Genomic DNA, 11,357 nt, shown 5'->3' on the forward strand with positions numbered 1-11,357 from the left:
AATTTACCTGTTCAATCTCACTCATATTTTCGTAATCCACATCCGTTTGGATTGGATTACCATTAGTATCGCGTGGTGCCATAAACTGGTCAATTTTATGCGATAAAGCAGAAAATTGGGCTTGTAGCATCGCGACTGGATCAAGTTCAACTATACCTTTAACTGACGATGAGGTTGAGGATGATGGTTTTGCCACCGGCATATGTCCACGTTCCGCGGGCCACATACTGCTGTTGATTGCCATTTCCTCCAAAAGTTCTCTCGCTTGGGCTGATGTTTTCTTCATAAATAGCCCTCCCGACATAGCATCTAATGAACCCCTAGTTGTAGGATTCAGTCCATTGTAAAATGTTTGCATTAAAAGTTCAGCTGGTAATTGGTGGTGTGGGCATAAACGTTGAAGTTCTTTAAAACGTTCCCAAGTTTCATAAAGGGTCTCATTATCATTTTGAGAAAAAGATGTTAACTCCTTTATGACTCTTGCGGTTTTTGCTAAAGGAAAATATTTAGATAAAAACGCTTGGGCTAATTGTTCCCAAGTGGCAAAAGTTGCGGCTAGCATAGAAGTTAACCATTCTTTGGCTCTATCCTTCAAAGTGAAAGGAAAGAGGCGAAGTTTGATTGCTTCTGCAGTCACATCTGGAATTTTAAACGTGTCACAAATTTCTAGGAAATTTGTTAAATGGGTGTTAGGATTTTCGTTAGGTAACCCGTAAAATGTTACATTATTTTGCAACATATTAAGCAAAGCTGGCTTAATTTCAAATTGATTTGCGGTGATTCTGGGTCTAACGATACTATTGGTTACACCGGCCACACTTGGCCTAGCGTATTCCATAAGTGTTGGTGGGTCTGCCATTTTTTTTTGACTCGGTATGTGTTTTTACTGGGGTCTTATTTTTGTTTTTCTTATTTTTCTTGTTCTTCCTAATGGTTTTCTCAATTTCTAGGTCTATAGGGTCTGGTGCAATGCCTGAATTTCGAGAACTGCGCATGAACCTGAAATCTTGCACGAACCGAAACTACCTACAAAACAGAATTTGATAAATAAATAAATTAGTATAGGAAAACTTTTAAATTATAAAAGTTAGAATAAATATGTTTAAACCTAGATTCGAAATAAAACTCGAAAAATTTAAAATTTTGTCAAAAATTTTGGCGTTCCCCAGCAACGGCGCCAAAAACTTGTTGAGCGATTTCCGCAAGTGCACGGTATACGCTAGTAGTAATAAAAGATATCGAACCCACAGGGAACGCTTTTTAACTAAAACTTTATTTAATTCGATTTAATCACGTGTTTAGGTTTAATAAAAGAAATACGTTTAGTTGATGGAATATGTTTTGGTAAATTAGGATTAGATAGAAAGATTATATCGAGTTTAGAGAACAATTCTGTTTGGAATTTTGATTACAAAACAGATACTTCCGTAATCGGAATGAAATGGATCTTATTTTCATAAAGCAAAGTAAACAACTTTAACTTTGTGAGATTATGGACATGTAACAATATAATAATTTACTCAATTAAATGGCTTCGAACTATAGAAATCCCTCTAGCGTAGAGACGATTCCTACCTTAATCAAACTAGTGTTTTACTTCTGATAAGCCGCGATCAGCGATCATGTCATCCATAAAAACTAAATTTGTTAAGTGTTCAACAAAGTTCTTAATATGAATAAGATGGAATAGAACGTTTTAATAAAAACACCAATATATCATTTTGAAAATCATTTTGTCAGAACAATATCAAAATAACAACAGTAAGAATATATTGAATAAATAAGTATATCATTAATTGAAATGTGAATTTTCACAAGTTAACAGAGAAGTAGAAACTTGGATAGCATTGTAACGAAGACTTTGAGATCCGGGTCGTCAATCTTTCTCTCAAACTTCGTAGGCTCGTCAAACCATATGCGCTTCAACCGTCAATTCTTCTCGCTGGATCTTTGGAATAGAGACTGGTCCCGTCCACTATCAGAATGAAAACTAAACTAATACTGTGTTTATAACTAATCTAAATACAATTCGTGTACAACACGATTGCTTACAGAAATGAAATCTAACTTTCTGATTCTTTTCTGAATCAGAAACTCAACATAACAACTTTCTTCTCTAATTTCTCTAACTTTTCCAACTTAACCAACCTTGATTTCTGAAATGGATCACTTATTTATAGTTGTTGAATGGTTGTAAATGACGGGTCGTGTCTGCTGGTGAAAGGTCGCTTTTATCCTAACGAACAGACGCGTTTTTACGAATTAAACATGTGTTTTGTGTGCAGGGAGGTTCGCTGTCGCGACTGAGATTCTGACAATCTCAGTCGCGACAGGGGGTATAGGGGCGAGCTTGAAACTTCATTTTTTCCCCGAGCCGGCCTCCGCAAGTCGCGACTGAGATTTTGAGAATCTCAGTCGCGACAGAGAGATGTTCTCCCTGGCGTTCGACTGTTTTTCGTCCTCCTCGAGCGTTCTTCTGACTGATATGCATTCTTGGTACGTTTTTAAGGTTTTTCGTCCATTTTAGCTCCGTTTTCGCTCCTATTTGGATTTTACCAAATATTTAGGTACCTTGCATCAAAGAAGTAAATAAAGACGTAAAAGTATTCTAAATGAATATAATTAGCATGATTTTAATGTAAATTTAACGTATTTATATATGATATTTTAGGTATATTTTGGGCTTAACAGCAGGAGGCCGAACCATGATAAATCTGCTGAGTAACACTTTCTAACTCTTACTCCTTATATGATTGCTTTGAACTGTGCCTAGTAAAACGTTAAAACATATACACTGAGTTGTGTGGCTTGAGTACTGAGTTCAGGAATAGACTTAAGTGCTATCTCCTGACTCAATGATAGAAGGAGTTTTAGTTATTAGTTAACTAAACTTGCCTCTGATCTCACTCAGCATCATTGTGCTAAACGACTAAGTAAAAGTCTTAACTGAAAAAGAAGTCAGCCTTGAAGAGAAAAATTTAAATAGTTCCTAACTCCCCCTTGGAACTAATTCTCTCACGTTATATGGGACCAACAAGAGACCCCTATACGGAACAATTGGGTCGATCATATGATTCCCATTGGCAATATGATAAGAAGCTTTGTTCACACATTGCATAACCAAACTAATCCACCTGTCCTGAAACCCCAATTTTTCCATCATTGGACAACGGAACTCCCATTCGACTCTATCATAGGCCTTAGCCATGTCAAGTTTGAGCGAAGGAAAACCGGTCTTCTCCTAAAACTTACGGTTCAGATAATGGTTTATCTCAAAAGCTAACATCGTGTTATTAGTAATCGGCCTCCCTGGTATAAATGCATTCTGGTATGGGGAAATGATTAGATGAAGCACCCATTTGAGACGATTAGCAATGGCTTTTGAACAAATTTTGTAAATGACGTTACACAAAGCAATAGGATAGAGGTCAGTCACCTCTCCGAGTTTGATTTTTTCAGGATGAGAACAATAGTAGTATCACAGATTCCATTAGGTAGAGAGCCTGAGTTTAGCCACTGAAGACACTCAAAAGTCACTTGATTCCCACTGTATTCCAATTTCTCTAGTAGAAACATGGGTTGAAATCGTCTGGCCCTAGGCTTTTATCTGGATGCATGGAGAACAATGCCCCTTTAATATCTTCAGCAATCAACGGACACAATAGATCATTATTTATCTCCCCAGTAAGCTTCGGCCTGACGTTGTCAATAATAGGACCAGCCTCATAACCTTCTTATATGAATCGGCCCGAATAGTAAAAGTGCAGTAACGATTCCAACCTTGAGTTCCACTCAAGTCAATTCCCGCTCCATCCTAGAGCCGGGTAATGAGATTTTTCTGCCTCTTATTTGAAGCAACAGTATGGAAAAACCTCAAATTTGAATTGTCGGACTGTAGCCAAACCTGCTTGGAGCGCTGTCGCCGGTATACCTCATGCTGGAGGAGGACAACCTCAAGATGTTCACGGACAGCTAAGAAAAGAACCCATGACTGTTCATCCCGACCCCGTTTCAACCGATTCATCTGCCATCTACACTCGCCCAACTTACTCCCAAACTTGGCCCGCAACTGTTCGCCCCACTTCTGTAACACCTCCCCACACATCTTTTGCCGAACCAGAATATCAGCCCCTTGAGACTCATTCCAAGCTGCATCAAACTGAGCCTTATAATCAGACTCTGCCAGCTAGTAATTTTCAAACTTAATACCTTTGTATTGGACATGGCCAATAAATATTTAATAATTAGGTTTTATTTGGATAGATAAATAAGTTTAATTATAAAACTTGCTCAATGGCTCGTTTACATTGTTAGACACGTTACAACACATCTTACCAAACTAGATGCTTTCATTGTTAACTTTTCTGAAATATCCTTACTATATATATTAGCATTTAACACCACTTATACTTCACTTCTCATCTTTTATACAATCCAATTTCAGTTTCATACAGCAATCCAAGATCCAAACTCTTCATGTAAGTATTTTGTTGATTTTACATACATAAATTCCTTTATATAGTTTAGTTCTATGTATTTTTAGTTAGTTTTCATATTGGGATATTGAAATTTGGAGGGTATATCCAACCTGATGGGTTCGCAGTTTGTGATTTTGGTCCACAGAATCTAAACTACAAAGCAATGGCTTCACAAAATCGTAAATCCTTAGCTCCCTCATGTTGATTTCCCTTTTGTAAAAAGTGATATTCTCCCTAGTAATGAGTTTTTTTTACTGTCTCTGATCTTTGTAGTAGCTCTAGATGTTGTTGGAAGGTAGAGAAATTACATTGTTTCTTTTCTACATGGGATACTAATCTAATCCTTCAAAATCCTTTGAGTAAACAAGCCAGTACGAATGCTTGAACTGGCTAGGAGATAACAAAGGGTGTTACATTGTCAAGGAGGGATATAAGCTTCTTTCCAATCAAGTTCAACAATAAGGTGATGTCTCCTTCATGGTCATCTCTAGTTTCTCCAATTAAATAGTTTTGAGCTCCTTCTGGCTTGTTTAGGGGTAATGTTGACACTGGTCTTCTTCCGCTATCTCAATGAGTTAGTTATGGTTTTGTGTTAAGAGACTCTACTTGTTTTATTCACGCTCGAAATGGTAGTCTACATTTTACGTCTGATGTGCTTATCATGGAGCGCATCAATGTCCGGGAAGCTTTGAGCTAGTTGAAGGATAATGAATTTCAAAATGTCATTGTGGAATCAGATTCTCATTTTTTAGTCAATACTATCAACGATCAAAAGAATATGAATTCTATGTTAATTGTTTCTGATTGTAAATCTCTTATAAGGGAAATTCATAACGGTTGTGTTCGGTTTGTCAAGAGATCTGTCAATCTAGTAGCTCATATGAACGAATTCTTAGTTTTGAACGTCTAAACGATCCATACGACCTTGCTCTTGAACACTACTAATAACAGACAATAATATAGTTACTGTCATGATAGAGTTGCGACGACAGTTGTTATCCATTATCTAAAAACACAACAGACGATGGCAAACATTGTGACATATGAAGGTGTTTGATGGTGTTTTTAGTGTAGTGATGAGCATTCCAAAAACAAAACACTCAGCGATTTGCAAGAACTTATCTGAATACGTGTTTAAATTGATGCTTAATCACATAAATACCGAATATTATTAATATATATTAATGTGACTCAAATGGTATAGTTTAATTGGAAAGCAAGATCCATTCCTATTTTGTGTGTAGTAAGGTCGAAATCACGTAAATATATATACATATAGACGCTAGCTGGATCGAAGAATAAATTTTGTTTGAAAAAGCTTTTGGTCTTTTATAAAACAGATCTCAATATGCGATTCTTTATATAAGACATTAAATATTTAAATCTGTCATTTTACCATATCGTTATTTATTTATTTTGGTTGAAATTTTCATAAATTGGGAGGGTTGGCAGTGGAATATTCTTATTCTGATAAGGCATCAATATATAGAAATACAAATATGAAGATGAAGGTGATATTGATAGGGTATCATTGCCATATGCATGCATAAATCATATTCTTTTGATTTATTAAACAATATTATGGATCTGTTATAATATAAGAGCTCTTGTCTTTCAGTTTTGCAATGTAATTAATTATAAGTAGTAGCAATCAATTAGAATCTTCTTCATGTGGTATACGTACGTATTAGACGACCTCATCTTTTTCTCCACTTGATAAATATGTTCTTTCCTTTTTTATTTTATTTTAAATTAAAAAAGAGGAAGAGATGTGGTTGCTTGCTGTCAAATTATTGCATTTGATTACTTAATTGATTCCATTTGAAAGATAATTAGTATATGTCAAGTGCCTTTTAATTATGTATAGATTCATGTCCTAACTCCCACCAACTCCTTGTATAAATTAATTAATTAATTATTTGCAAACATTAATCACGTTATTGCTATTATATTGTGTATATAAATAAGAGGGAAGAAAGATAAAATTTATGAAAATATTAAGGGAAAATTACAAAACTGAATCAAATGGGAGGTCCATTTACATATTAAACTCATTTACTAATTCTACTATATATCTAGACTGATTTTGTGTGACTTTCCAAAAATACCCCTGACCTTCCCACTTCCACCACTTGCGAATTGCCGCTCCCTCTATCTCCTTGGTTATGCGAAAAGTTGCTCCAGCATTAATGATTTTAAGACTTTTGATCTTCCTTTCTTCCTTTAAATTGCACGAAATCCGCACCATTTAGTCAAAATCATAATGAATTTCTCTTTTTCATCTCTTTATCTCTTGATTCTGCAACTTTCCAACCCTAGAAAACGAGTAAATGGTTTTTCATCTTCCTGTTCGTTGCTTGGTTTCTTTCTTCTTGTTACCATCAAAGAAATGGTTTTTCTACGTTATTTTCTTCGTTCTTCCCATGTTATCATATTGTTATTGTCGCTTTTGGGGGTGAAAGGGGCGAAAAATGTAAGTATCTGTTTGTTTTTTCTGCGTTTTTTCATGAATTCACTTCGCAATCGATGGTTTCGCTAAGCTTTGCGAAGAGAACGAGCCTGGAAAGTGATGATCTACTTCGTGAATTGATGATTTCGCGAAGTTCTGCGAAGAGAAAGAGTCTGAAACGTATGGATCTACCTCGCGAATCTATTAGTTCGCGAAATCTGCTAATAGATCCTCACGTTTTAGACCTCGCAGACTTCGCGAAAGCAGCGATATGCGACGTAGATAGTCACATTTCAGACCTCGCAGACTTCGCGAAAAAATTGATATGCGAAGTAAAATCACCTATTCCCCTGCACATTTACATTCGCATGCTTCGCTAATTTTCATTTCGCGAAGCCAAAATTGTCTTTTTTCCTAACTAACACGGTTAATTTTTTCTGTAGATGGTTGAATACGTAACATCCCTTTCTGGAAGGCGGCGTACTGGGCTGCAGGGGAGATGATTTTCCTTCCTGTATATGGATGAACTTCCCCAAGATTGACACATTCACTCCTGAAATGATTCGTTAGGAGAGGTTGTGTCAATCTCGAGGTGCACCATGGGACACGTCCATCCTATGGTGTCAATCTTCAAAGTGGACCTAACTTAATCCGGTGCCAATTTTGAAGCGGATGCGTAATCTTGGTGTGCACCGTGCGACACATCCAGACCTTTTGGGATGGATGTGTCACATGGTGCACACCAAGATTACTCATTCGTTTCAAAATTGGTACCGGATTAGTTAGTTTCACTTTGAAATGATTAGTTAGTAGAGTTCATTGTGGCAATCTTGTTGTGAATTTTGATAATGTTATGATTTGAATGTTGTTATTGTGGCAATCTTGTTGTAAATTTTGATAATGTTATGATTTTAATGTTCGAATCCGTTGTTGTTTGCCAATTTTTGTTATATACCACTTCGCGTATTAGCTTCAAATCATATCCAGCATTCGCATATGCGAACTAAATTCATCAAGCAAAACAAACTTCAGCTTCGCAGGCTTCGCATATGCGAACTAAATTCATTAAGTAAATTAAAACATTAACTTCGCAGGCTTCGCATATGGGTGAATATGCGAAGTCAAACGGGATGGGGCGAGCTCCGCGTAAATATTGAGGGTATTTTTGGAAAGTCACACAAAATCAGTCTAGATATGTAGTAGAATTAGTAAATGAGTTTAATATGTAAATGGGCCTCCCATTTGACCCAGTTTTGTAATTTTCCCAAATATTAAAAAGAAATGAGAGACTAAACCAATATTCTCTTTGGACAAAACTCCAGTGTTGTTGATGGGCCGTGAGATCGGCATGTTATGTTATCTCAAGGTAACTTAAAATAAACTGAATAAATAAATAAATCAGTTTTTGGGAATTACCAAACCCTTTGATATAGGGCTGGGCGCGGATCCTGGAGATACTGGACCGGATCGAATATTCGAGGAAAAAACTCTGGAATTGGACCGGACCGTTGACTTTTTCTGAAGAACCGAACTGGATTGGACCGTTGACTTTTCGTCAAAGAACTGGACCGAACTGGACCTAAATTTATCCAGGACCGGACCGATAACCGGATTGGATTGGATTGGATTGGACCGAACTGAAATAACCGAAAGTTTCGCAATAATAAATTTATATTTCATACATTAACTTTATATAAAGAGAAATATTATATAATATATAGATATATATTTTGTAAGGTTTGGTGAACTAATTACAATAATATAAATTTATAATTTAGTAATAAGGTATAACATTATTATATAGTCATAAAAATTATCCCGATTAATTCCCGTTTATAAAATGAATTAAAAAATATTTACCTAAAATGTAGACATGAAGAATCGAACACCTAATCAAATGGAACATTGTTAATCGCCTTAACCATCTGAACCAATTCTACTTATTGTTAACCATTTAATTAAGTAATAAATATTAGAAGTTTTAACATTAAAATTTTTAAACATTTTATAAAATAGAATCTCGTGCTTCTTTACCTCATTCTCTCTGCTTCGATATTTTTTCTAGGGTTCTATCTCCTCCACTGCACTCCATCGCCGCTACCATCGCTGCTACCACCTCGCACGCCGCCACCTCCACCTTGCACACCGCCATCTCCACCTTTTACCGATCTAAACTCTGGTAAGTTTTCTAAATATTGGAAAAATTTAATAAAAAAGTGACACGTGGCATTGGTGTGGTCAACAGTCAAGCGCGTTTTCTATACGGGTCAATATTTTGACCGAACATAAGGGTGTAAGGGGCTGTATGTGATGTTTTTGGAGAGTTGAGGGGGTTGAGAGGTTGTCCCCTAAGTTGAGGGGGTTAGGTGAAAAAAAGTTACAAGTTTAGGGGGTTGAGTGCCTATTAAGCCTAAATTTTATATGTTTAGGTTGATGTTTGGCTTTTACTGCATTTGCTTTGGAAAACAAGGAATTTGTTGTGTTAAGAAGATTCAATTACAAATTGGGATGATGATTAGAGAGATTTTGCTAATAAAGTGTTGTCTTTTTTGAATTAAAGGTTGTTTGTTTTTATGGATTTGTTATTTTGTAACTTTGATTTTGTGGGTTTTTTTAGCCTTGTTGTCTACCATAACTTTTAATACTTTGATTTTGTGGGTTTTTTTAGCCTTGTTGTCTACTGTAACTTTTAATGAATGTTATTTACTTCCTAAAAAAATATCATTTATTTCAAGTTATGTAAGATAATAAAATTTTATATTTTATTATCTTGTAAATTAAATTTTTAATTTATTTTTTAGGACTTAAACTATTAAATATTTATCCGAATCACCGAAAAATTATATTGGATTGGACCGGAACCGAATCTCCGAATCCCCGAACTGGACTGGACTGAAATTTTGGGGCAATTCAATTCTGGAGATTTATTTATTCAATCCAATCATGGAGATTTCATTTTATTAATCTCTGAATTTCAATCCAATACTGAAGATTCATGAATCCCCGACTTGGACCGAACTGTGTCCAGCCCTACTTTGATAATAGCTGGGTATGGAGAAATATTGTTAAGTTGATGTAAGAGTTTCCAAACCTATTACAATATAGGTTGGGAGATGGTGAAATATCTCACTTTGGTATGACTCTGGGTTAATAGGAGAAGCTTGGTTACTCTATTTCCCAGTGGCTGAGCCGGCTCTAAGGTAATTCGGTTCAACGGTTGTCTAGAATCTCCAATTTAGAGTGCCTTTTATTCAAACTATATCTCAATTACATTATTAAGATCTTACTTATTTAAAATGTAATAAAAAACCGACAATACTAACATACACTGTTTTTTTTTCAATCGTCATATCTCAACAACAATATTAATAGCACAATATTTCACAAGTTTTCTCTTAACAATAAAGGTAAGGTATATGTAAAAGAATTTGTGGTTTGCTCTATGTGCAAACATAGTCCTGCAGTTTAAAAACTTCTAAACATGGATTTCTAGTTTGTACAGTTTGCAGTTAAAGGAACCGTAAGTCATTTTTCGATCAAAAAATTACTTATGATTTAGTTGATATGCAAAAATGAGACCCTATATATGAGGCAATTTGTGACGTCGGACTTTTTAATTTTTCCAAATTGCTTCATTTTAGGGTAAATAACTACGATGTAATTTTTTACGAAATGTCTAAGTTTGCATATCGCACAAACAACAGAATCATGTTTACAAGTTTCTAAACCACGAGACTGTGTTTGTAAAAAGTCAATCCATATAGCTTATTTTGTATTTTACTAACAATAATATAACTGCTAACTATTCACTCTTTATAAATTGACCCAATTTTTTTTATTTGATTTTTCTTGGTTCAGTTACAAATTAATTAAATCTTTATTTATAGAAAGTAGTGTAAAAACTAGCAGCCTAAGACCTCTAAAATGTTGGAACCACCTCTAATTGCAAGAATCACCATAGGATGGTTCCAACCTCCTCTTAGAGGAAAAGGGAGCTAGGCTGCAATTGCTACCCCCAACCTCTAACGGATGTTTCCGCCAATGTAGTTTTCTGATATGCGTTTTCCAGATACAAATGTTTCTATGTTTTATAAGGTCGTTTATTGTTGGAGAACATAGGATAGAGTTTACACTATCTTTTTTTGGATATAATTATATTATTTGGCAAAGAACTGTACCGGTGAAGCTGGATGGTTCTTCTACATTGAAATAGTTGAAGTTTAGGGTGTAATAAATAACGGAAGGATTTTCAATAACTGTAAACAATTACAGATGTCAAGTAATTATAAGCTACAAAAAATAATCGTTGGACTTGAGGGATTAAAAATCAATAAAACTAACTTATAACTATTTCTATTTAACATCTATATAGTTACATAATGTTTAACTATCTACCCAATATTTACATGATATTTAATACCCCTCAAGCC

General features: G+C 35.2%; 1 non-coding gene across 1 annotated transcript; it reads left to right on the plus strand.

The window, feature by feature from the left end:
* The first annotated feature begins 374 nt into the window (after nt 1–374).
* LOC136221045 (small nucleolar RNA R71) lies at nt 375–481 on the plus strand. The gene has a single exon (XR_010684837.1). It is a non-coding gene; the product is annotated as a small nucleolar RNA R71 (small nucleolar RNA).
* The last annotated feature ends 10,876 nt before the right edge of the window (nt 482–11,357 follow it).

The sequence above is a fragment of the Euphorbia lathyris genome, chromosome 2, assembly GCF_963576675.1.
Source record: "Euphorbia lathyris chromosome 2, ddEupLath1.1, whole genome shotgun sequence".
In the NCBI taxonomy this organism is placed as follows: Eukaryota; Viridiplantae; Streptophyta; class Magnoliopsida; order Malpighiales; family Euphorbiaceae; genus Euphorbia; species Euphorbia lathyris.